Source organism: Anneissia japonica, unplaced genomic scaffold, assembly GCF_011630105.1.
Source record: "Anneissia japonica isolate Jap-2015-1 unplaced genomic scaffold, ASM1163010v1 scaffold2918_len238339_cov177, whole genome shotgun sequence".
Lineage (NCBI taxonomy): Eukaryota > Metazoa > Echinodermata > Crinoidea > Comatulida > Comatulidae > Anneissia > Anneissia japonica.
The window spans coordinates 229,850-239,048 of record NW_022734790.1 but is presented as its reverse complement, the minus strand read 5'-3'; the positions used below and the strand labels follow the sequence as shown (position 1 = coordinate 239,048).

Sequence of the window (9,199 nt, the reverse complement as noted above, 5' to 3'; positions counted from 1 at the left end):
AGCTACATGTACTTCACATTCCTCTAAAGCATAGAGTAACTTTGTGTTCATAATTTGCATTTGTCATTGACTAAATTGCTATATTATTGTTGAAGGTGTTGAAATGCTCATTTGGGAGGGGAACCTCTCTTAAACCCTTCCCCCAGCAACCTCAAATCCCCCTGTCGGACAGGTCAAACCCCCCCCCCCACAAAGTACTATAGTAATTACCCTGGTAGTACCATTTTTGATGTTGATTCTGGAAGGTTGGATTTTGCTCATAATATCTTGTGACAATAATTATTACTCACTGACCATTTCATCTTTATCTCACTTTCTCAGTTATTTTCCTTCATTGTTTAGACCCCTGGTATTCAACCCCCAGCCCATGGGACAACAAAATAAAATTTTGCATAGATTTTTCTCCATTTTCTAAGAAAACATTGACAGATATGGTTTACCCCAAAACTCTTGGAGTGCTACTTTGAAGAGATTTGTTAGATTTAACAAATCTAATTGGGGCCCACAGAGGGCCCCAATTTCTAACACTGTCTGTGCAAACAAGCATGCACCAATGAGCTAAATAAAATTCCCTGTCTGTTTATTGTGGAGGTGGTGGGTCATTGTATAGTATTCTTCTTTATGCTTGCAGTATCCGCAGCCATTAAATCCATTGTACTGTACCATGTTTTGTACCATAGGTCTTAACTCAACTGTACAAACCAAACAAAAGGCAATTCATTAAATCATTTTAAGAACAGGCCAGATAGAGTACTGAGAAGACTCCTATATTCAACACCATCTGTGTTTTGAGCATCCCTTCTATTTTCATTTCCCTGTACAATTGACCATCAGTAATATCAGTTACAGTATGTTCATGACCACCTGTCATTTTTCATGCTATCTTCTTTGACAAATTCCTTTCCACACTTATTGCACGTGTATACAATATCGTCACCACATTCTATGTATTCATTACAAATAGGTATTTCGATGATGGTAAGGCATTGGGAGAGTGCAAAGTAGTAAGTGTTATGAGATCTTCAAGGGCGCTTCCAGACAAGTGATGCTTCACAGCAAAAAGAAAGGACAGCTATGAGAGAATCCATCCTCGTCATGTCGCTTCCTTCACTTGAAATGGGCTGATCCCCGCCCGGCAGGTCGATACTAAGACTCGTCGGCTGAAAGATATGAGAAAATATTACTTTATTATATTATACAAAATTCCTGTCTGTGAATTGTGATTTTCTTCAGCAAATCACAATCCAAAAAATGAGACAAAGACAATTTTTCACTGCATTTTATTTAACTGTAATTTACCTCCTGAAATGCACCCTCTGCTAGATCTTCACTTCCTTCAGTCTGAGTGGATTCACCATTATCAAAATCTTCATTTGCTCGTTCTGGTACCATGAATCTCCTGTAATTAAAATAATCACAATTATCTCATCATGAACATACAGACATTTCTCCTTCATATTAACTTAGGTTTGCACTCGAGGTCGAAGATATGTTGGAATAATTGAGGCCGATTTTTTAGTCAACAAAAAAATTTGTTGTCACAACATCATAATAATATTGAGTGACTATCCATTATAAAGGATATTATATGACGCCATGTATTTTGTATTTCAGCAGGTAGGTAGGCGAGAATGGGCCCTAGTGCAAGATTAATTTCAGGGCCCTATGATGACGTTGCTGTATGTAGGCCTGCTATAATGGGGTGGGGGGTGTGTGTTGGCTGGGATCGTCAATTTCCTGCGGTGATAGGGAACCCTTGAAAGCTTTGACGTTCTGAATTTTAAGAAGCCTATATTTTTTATTCATTAAGATTAAAGATATAAAAAATCATGTTTTCAGAAAATTCATCTAGGGCCTAATAAGTCCTTCATTTTCAGTGTGGCGAATCCAGTAATACGAAAAATAGGAGCATTAGATATATTTTGCTTTAACATAAAATACAATACAATATAAAAACACAAGTAGTGAATCTGCGAGGCAGAAATATAAAAAATAAAATAAAAAAAATATAGGGGGAGGATGGCTTGCTTCTTACCTGAATCCACCACTTGTGTTACCACCACCCGTAATACAGCAATACTGTACGTCCCACTGATAATCAGAACCTTCGTATTATTTTAAAGAGGGTGGCCATGCAGTTTCGGCAGCTTTTCTAAACTACAGCAATCAAGAAAATAGGTGGAAAATATATGCAATTGCAGCGGGGTGATAATCCAGGGGGTGGTGGCTAGATCACATTAGCCTCACCAAGCATGCGGCTGAGGTGAGAAATTTATGATTATGACATTCATTTAGTATTATGATACTATTTTTTCAGATCATTTCTTTCCAGGTGTATACATCCCAACAGAAGATTAAACTTCGGTACGTTCACATCAAAAGTGTCGATCTTGCAGAAAGTAGAGCCTGCTGAGTAATTGCTTTAATGATTAGAAGAACCTACATGTTATAAAACAGAAATAAATATAGCATCTTGATTATGTACCTGTATCTAACAAATACAATGTTTTTCTTTCTTTTTATTCTAGGTTTGTGAGAAGATCTTCGTTACAAATGAACAATAGTTCGTGTTTGCCTTCTGTCGATGAATGGTTTTTGTATTTGTATTTGTTCTGCTGAGTTTGCAAAAGTATCTGATGAACAATAATAATAATATAAACCGTTATTTTTCAATTCATTTAATGTGATAACAATGAATGATTTTGCAATAAATAATTATGTGATTGAGTTTATGGTAGATTATTCCTTCCGTTAGGCAAATTATTATTTATTAGTAGAATCTTAAGATACCTTAAAAAGATAATGTATTTTGTATGAATATAAAACAAAATGACATTCAAGTATATTTAATTCAAACTGACTATATAAGTTTACTGGCTTACCCCAGTGGTTTTTTTACGATGATGGTGGTGGTGGTGATGATGACAAATGCTTTGGTATACTTAACCATGTACTTATTCCAACCTTGACGAAAGCCTACGTCAAGAGAACCAGCAGTTGCACGATGTTTGGCGCCAGATCATTATCGGCCGATGGCAGAGATGACTCCGAAACAGAGACGGCAAGATGGAGTATAACCAGAAAACAATGAACGCACATATGATGGTTCTTTCAGATGGAGAGTAAATAAATCATCTATGTCCGATAATATTCAAAGGACGTTAGAAACAGATGAAAAGAATAATAACACGTATGACATTAATAAAAATCATTAGCAATTATTAACAAATATTACGTCCATGATCTACAAAGTTACAAACTAAAGGATAAATTGAGTAAGTTTGAGACTTCCAATTACAAGAGTTTCATACGCAGTCGCGGTGACAAGATGCGCTTTCGTGGCTGGTTGGTTGGATCATGGAGGAATTAGCCTCCATGGTTGAATCAGGAGGTACTGTATCTAATTTATACCTCCATGGTTGTATACAGTACCGGCCAGTTTTATTGCAAAAATCCCAACGCGTTTTACCCGTTGTCGTTGCGTTGCGTTTGCGTTGCGTTGCGTTGAAATGAACGTTGAGAGTACATTGTTTAAGAAGAAAAAATAACCATTAGTGATGTCACAATGACAAAATCCTTCATTAGGATTGCACATTGGGCACTCCTTAGTGAAGTGCTGTATGATAAAGTTGGGCAGAGGTATTCGGCTGAAAGAGGAAGCAAATTCGTTTGCAATGTTCCATACTGCAGAGTGGACTGATCGGGTGTCTTCCTTAGCACTCAAAACCCTTAAAGAAAAGAAGTTCACTCAGAATGCCCCATGCTCCTCCTTGTGGTTGAAGTTAGCTATGCTGTGTTTGTGGCAGTTATAATAAGAGGAGGGGAAGTTACAGATGCATTTAAAATGCTAAATAGACCACAGAGCACGGAGGCTAATCAAGAAATATTCCTAAGCCTTAATGATGTAGAAAAGAAGTTGCTTACAAGGTAACTAATGATTGATAATAATCAATTTTAGCATATTTTATTTAAAATTTCATCTGGTGATAGGGCACGTATGTTAATATTCCATAATGATTACCAATAACTCGATACTTCCGGGTTACGTCACGCGTCAACAGAGGGAGTAATTAAATATAACGTCAACGAACTGCCTGACAACAGGACGCTAACTTTTTTCCTTCGCGGGGAAATCAAATTTTTCTTTATATCCTCAAAAAACATTGTTTTAGACTGAATGAATTTTCTTAAAATAAATAAGAGTACATTTGCAATTTCGAGTTTAGACATATTGGAAGTCAATAACGATTTTTATACATTTTTTAAAGTCAAGACTGTCAAATTATCAATTTTGATTTGAGTTGATGCAATTTAAATGTCTGCATGGAAAAACACAGAACGAGTGCCTGAACAATCTGATTTGGCAACGATGCCACAAGGACACGTTTGTACAGAGACGTACTCTAGAAACTGCAACATACCAAGCAGTTGCCTATTTTAATGATGGCATGAAAAGTATTTTGGACACATTTAAAGAACTCAATATTGAGCCAGGACATATTCATGACATTAGCATGTCGTGTGCGACGCGAAGAGCGAAAGTCCTCGGATAGAGTAAAGAAGAGGAGAAAACACCTCGGAGCTGTGAAAAAAGGCTGGACTGACAAAAGAATGGTGCCCATTAATATAAAATAAAATGTCTTAAAAGACGCTATAATAATGGTAAACCATTTTATATTTAATTTTAAACATTAACGCTAATTTAATAAATTGTAAAAATTTGACGCAATGTGGATTGGTTGTGACTTCATAACTAATAAACTACTTATCCAATCCCTACCAAACTTTCAGTATTTGTAGCTCTTATATAGTGCTAGTGTTAAATGAAAACTTGGTTTGTTTCAATGAAAATGTATATGTCAAAGCTACCACTGAAAATATAGGTACACCATACAATTTTAGGATTTTCCATTTAGTTGATATAACTTAAAAATGAGCTCTCTTTTTAGAGAGCTCTATAGACCTCGTTTTAGCACTCTGTCCTAACCAATGCCATGTTTCAATTGTTTCACAACATGATGAATGATCCAATGCCGCAATGTGATTCAGCGCCCCACAATTTTCCATTGTTGAGCATGTGGACCTAACCCACAAGTTTCTACAAGAGATAATGCTGATTTGCAGAAAGAAGTTGTTAATAGTTGTTCTACAAACTCAGAATCAGACCAAGTATCCTGAAATCAATGTGCCCAATTATTGTGCGGGAAATGATGGTAAGAGTGTGTACAACAAAAATCAGGCGTGCTATTTCTGCCACAAATTACAGTGCAAAATAGCACGCCATTTGAAGTTTAGCATCAATTGGCGAATCTAGAAACTTCGGGTTACAAAAACTTTGTCTCATGTCAAACTTCTACTGTAACTTGAGAACACTAGCAGATGGCAGAGGAACACTCATCGTAATGCGAAGATTCAGTCAAACAAGGTGGCAGAGGACTACTTACCATGCATCAACTGCTTGAGTTATGGCGACATGTTAGAAACTGTAAACATAGTGTTAAAACTGAAAATACTCGTTTTAACATGAGGGAAGATGAAGTTAAGTCAATACTATTGGATGATGATATTATTTTAAATTTTGGTTCTATACTTTTGCATAAGTCAGGTGGAAGTAAGATGTACTACATTTCACAAAAATGTTCTACAAACTCAGAATCAGACCAAGTATCCTGAAATCAATGTGCCCAGTTATTGTGCGGGAAATGATGGTAAGAGGGTGTACAACAAAAAACAGGCGTGCTATTTCTGCCACAAATTACAGTACAAAGTCAGTACTATTGGATGATGATATCATTTTAAATTTTGGTTCTATACTTTTGCATAAGTCAGGTGGAAGTAAGATGCACTACATTTCACAAAAAATGTGACAGCTGAGACGTCTACTAAAAGTGATGAGATAACTTGTCGAAAGGCCAAAGTTAACCTTATTGAGTGTATTGATGTATAATGTCGTCGAAGCCTCAACCATATTATGCATAAAAGAAGAAAAAATAACCATTAGTGATGTCACAATGACAAAATCCTTCATTAGGATTGCACATTGGGCACTCCTTAGTGAAGTGCTCTATGATAAAGTTGGGCAGAGGTATTCAGCCAAAAGATGACCAAATGAAAGAGGAAGCAAATTCGTTTGCAATGTTCCATACTGCAGAGTGGACTGATCGGGTGNGAGGAACACTCATCGTAATGCGAAGATTCAGTCAAACAAAGGTGGCAGAGGACTACTTACCGTGCATCAACTGCTTGAGTTATGGCGACATGTTAGAAACTGTAAACATAGTGTTAAAACTGAAAATACTCGTTTTAACATGAGGGAAGATGAAGTTAAGTCAATACTATTGGATGATGATATCATTTTAAATTTTGGTTCTATACTTTTGCATAAGTCAGGTGGAAGTAAGATGTACTATATTTCACAAAAATGTTCTACAAACTCAGAATCAGACCAAGTATCCTGAAATCAATGTGCCTAATTATTGTGCGGGAAATGATGGTAAGAGGGTGTACAACAAAAAACAGGCGTGCTATTTCTGCCACAAATTACAGTGCAAAATAGCATGCCATTTGAATTTTAGCATCAACTGGCGAATCTAGAAACTTTGTCTCATGGGAAACTTCTACCGTAACTTGAGAACACTAGCAGATGGCAGAGGAACACTCATCGTAATGCTAAGATTCAATCAAACAAAGGTGGCAGAGGACTACTTACCGTGCATCAACTTCTTGGGATTTGTAGTTAAAAGCGAGTTACGGCAACATGTTTAAGAAACTGTAAACATAGTGTTAAAACTGATAATATTCTTTTTAACATGAGGGAAGATGAAGTTAAGTCAATATTATCGGATGATGATATCATTTAAAATTTTGGTTCTATACTTTTGCATAAGTCAGGTGGAAGTAAGATGCACTACATTTCACAAAAAATTTGACAGCTGGGACGTCTACTAAAAGTGATGAGATAACTTGTCGAAAGGCCAAAGTTAACCTTATTTGAGTGTATTGATGGCACCCAATTTGATGTCGTCGTCGAACCATATTATGCATAAAAGAAGAAAAAATAACCATTAGTGGTGTCACAATGACTAAAAATCTTTCATTAGGATTGCACATTGGGCACTCCTTAGTGAAGTGCTGTATGATAAAGTTGGGCAGAGGTATTCGGCTGAAAGAGGAAGCAAATTCGTTTGCAATGTTCCATACTGCAGAGTGGACTGATCGGGTGTCTTCCTTAGCACTAAAAACCCTTAAAGAAAAGAAGTTCACTCAGAATGCCCCATGCTCCTCCTTGTGGTTGAAGTTAGCTATGCTGTGTTAGGGGAAGTTACAGATGCATTTAAAATGCTAAATAGACCACAGAGCAAGGAGGCTACTCAAGAAATATTCCTAAGCATTAATGATTTAGAAAAGAAGTTGCTTACAAGGTAACTAATGATTGATAATAATCAATTTTACCATATTTTATTTTAAATTTCCTCTGGTGATAGGGCATGTATGTTTATTCCCTAGTGATTACCGATAACTCGATACTTCTGGGTTAAGTCACGCGTCAACAGAGGGTGTAATCAAATATGACGTCAACGCACTGCCTGACAACAGGATGCTAACTTTTTTCCTTCGCGGGGAATTCAAATTTTTCTTTATATCCTCAAAAAACATTGTTTTCGTCGGTAAGACTGAATGAACTTTCTTAAAATTTGTATTTTCGTTTAATATTAATAATACATTTGCAATTTTGAGTTTTAGACATTGGAAGTCAATAACGATTTTTATCCATTTTTTGAAGTCAAGACTGTCAAATTATCAATTTTGATTTGAGAAGTCTAACCTTTTACAAGTTTAAATATTTAATTAATTAAATTAATTATAATTAAGTTTTGGAAGTTTTCTCAGCATATTCGTTAACATAATATTATTTATCATTCATCGTTAATTAACCCATTTGTGTAGTAGAATAAATTTCCATTTTTTTACATTTCAGATTGATCTTGAAGCTACTTATTGTGTGCATACCCACTTTTATATACATTAATACCACTTCACCATTAACTTCATTAACAGTATTGTTTGTTATAGTCATTTATATTCTCTGTGCAAGTTGTTCTGGTAGCCAGTAGTTTCTGACAGCACTTTATTTTTCATGGATAAACACAACACTAATTTAAATTTATTATGTTGGATTTGTGGTGCTCAGTTGAAATCATATCCCTCATGGAAAGGTGGAAAAGAACCAAGACGCTTTAAATGCTCTGAATTTTCCCCTAAAATTAAAGAATCTTTGAGAATTAATGCAGATGATGATGTTGATGGGGTTCACCCAAAATATTTTTGCTTTTCATGTATGGGAATTTTGACTTATCCCAATTCCACAAAGCCGCCACCTCCAGAATGGCTACCACATCCCCGCTCCACTCAATGTGTTACCTGTACCAAATTTGAGGACCAGAAAAAAGGGGGAAGACCCAAAAAGAGAAAACGTGGGTTAGGTGGACATTACTACCAAATTAAACATCCCCTTTCCCTAAATGTTTCTAATCACTTTGACAATTTGCATCCCCCATTTCTTTCCCCCCCCCCCAATTCCAAATTCTTTTCAATTAACTGGTCCTCTGGACAACTTCAAATGTGGTGTTTGTAAATGTATTGCTAGTTATCCTGTTGTCACATCTTGTCAACATGTTATGTGCAAAGACTGTGTTCAGCCACCATACAGTGATTCTGAAATCCAGAAATGGAGAACAGGAAGCTTGCTAGCAAACCCAGCCAACTTCAAACATGAAGCTTAAAAATGGCACATCAAAAAATTGGCCTAGAAGACATTTTTAACAGATCTTATGATAAGAGTTGTTATGGCTTTACACTTGATGAAGTAAATGAGACAACTAGAAGATATGATTTACTCTTATCTGAACATCAGAAAGAAAACTCAAAGAATAATGCATCCAAGGAAGCTCCAATAATGAAAAATGCTGAGACACAAACACTACCTAATTTATTAGAAGACAGGAGCAGCAAATTTGAAGTAATCATCAAGGACATTATCTCCATACATTAGAGGTAAAACAAAGCCAATTAGAAAACGAGCTCTAAATATCACTTAACGAGCTCTCTTTTTAGAAAGCTCTATAGACCTCGTTTTAACACTCTGTTCTAACCAATGCCATGTTTCAACTGTTTCACAACATGATGAACACACTGCTGA

At 36.0% G+C, this 9,199-nt stretch overlaps 2 long non-coding RNA genes across 2 annotated transcripts; both read right to left on the bottom strand.

Moving 5' to 3' along the window:
• Positions 1 to 116: 116 nt before the first annotated feature.
• LOC117116492 lies at positions 117 to 3,432 on the bottom strand. The gene is made up of 3 exons (XR_004446762.1): positions 2,036 to 3,432; positions 1,300 to 1,399; positions 117 to 1,160 (listed from the first exon to the last, which is right to left on the bottom strand). It is a non-coding gene; the product is annotated as an uncharacterized LOC117116492 (long non-coding RNA).
• Positions 3,433 to 5,390: 1,958 nt separating this feature from the next.
• On the bottom strand, positions 5,391 to 7,019 carry LOC117116496. The gene is made up of 2 exons (XR_004446765.1): positions 6,986 to 7,019; positions 5,391 to 5,923 (listed from the first exon to the last, which is right to left on the bottom strand). It is a non-coding gene; the product is annotated as an uncharacterized LOC117116496 (long non-coding RNA).
• Between the last annotated feature and the right edge of the window lie 2,180 nt (positions 7,020 to 9,199).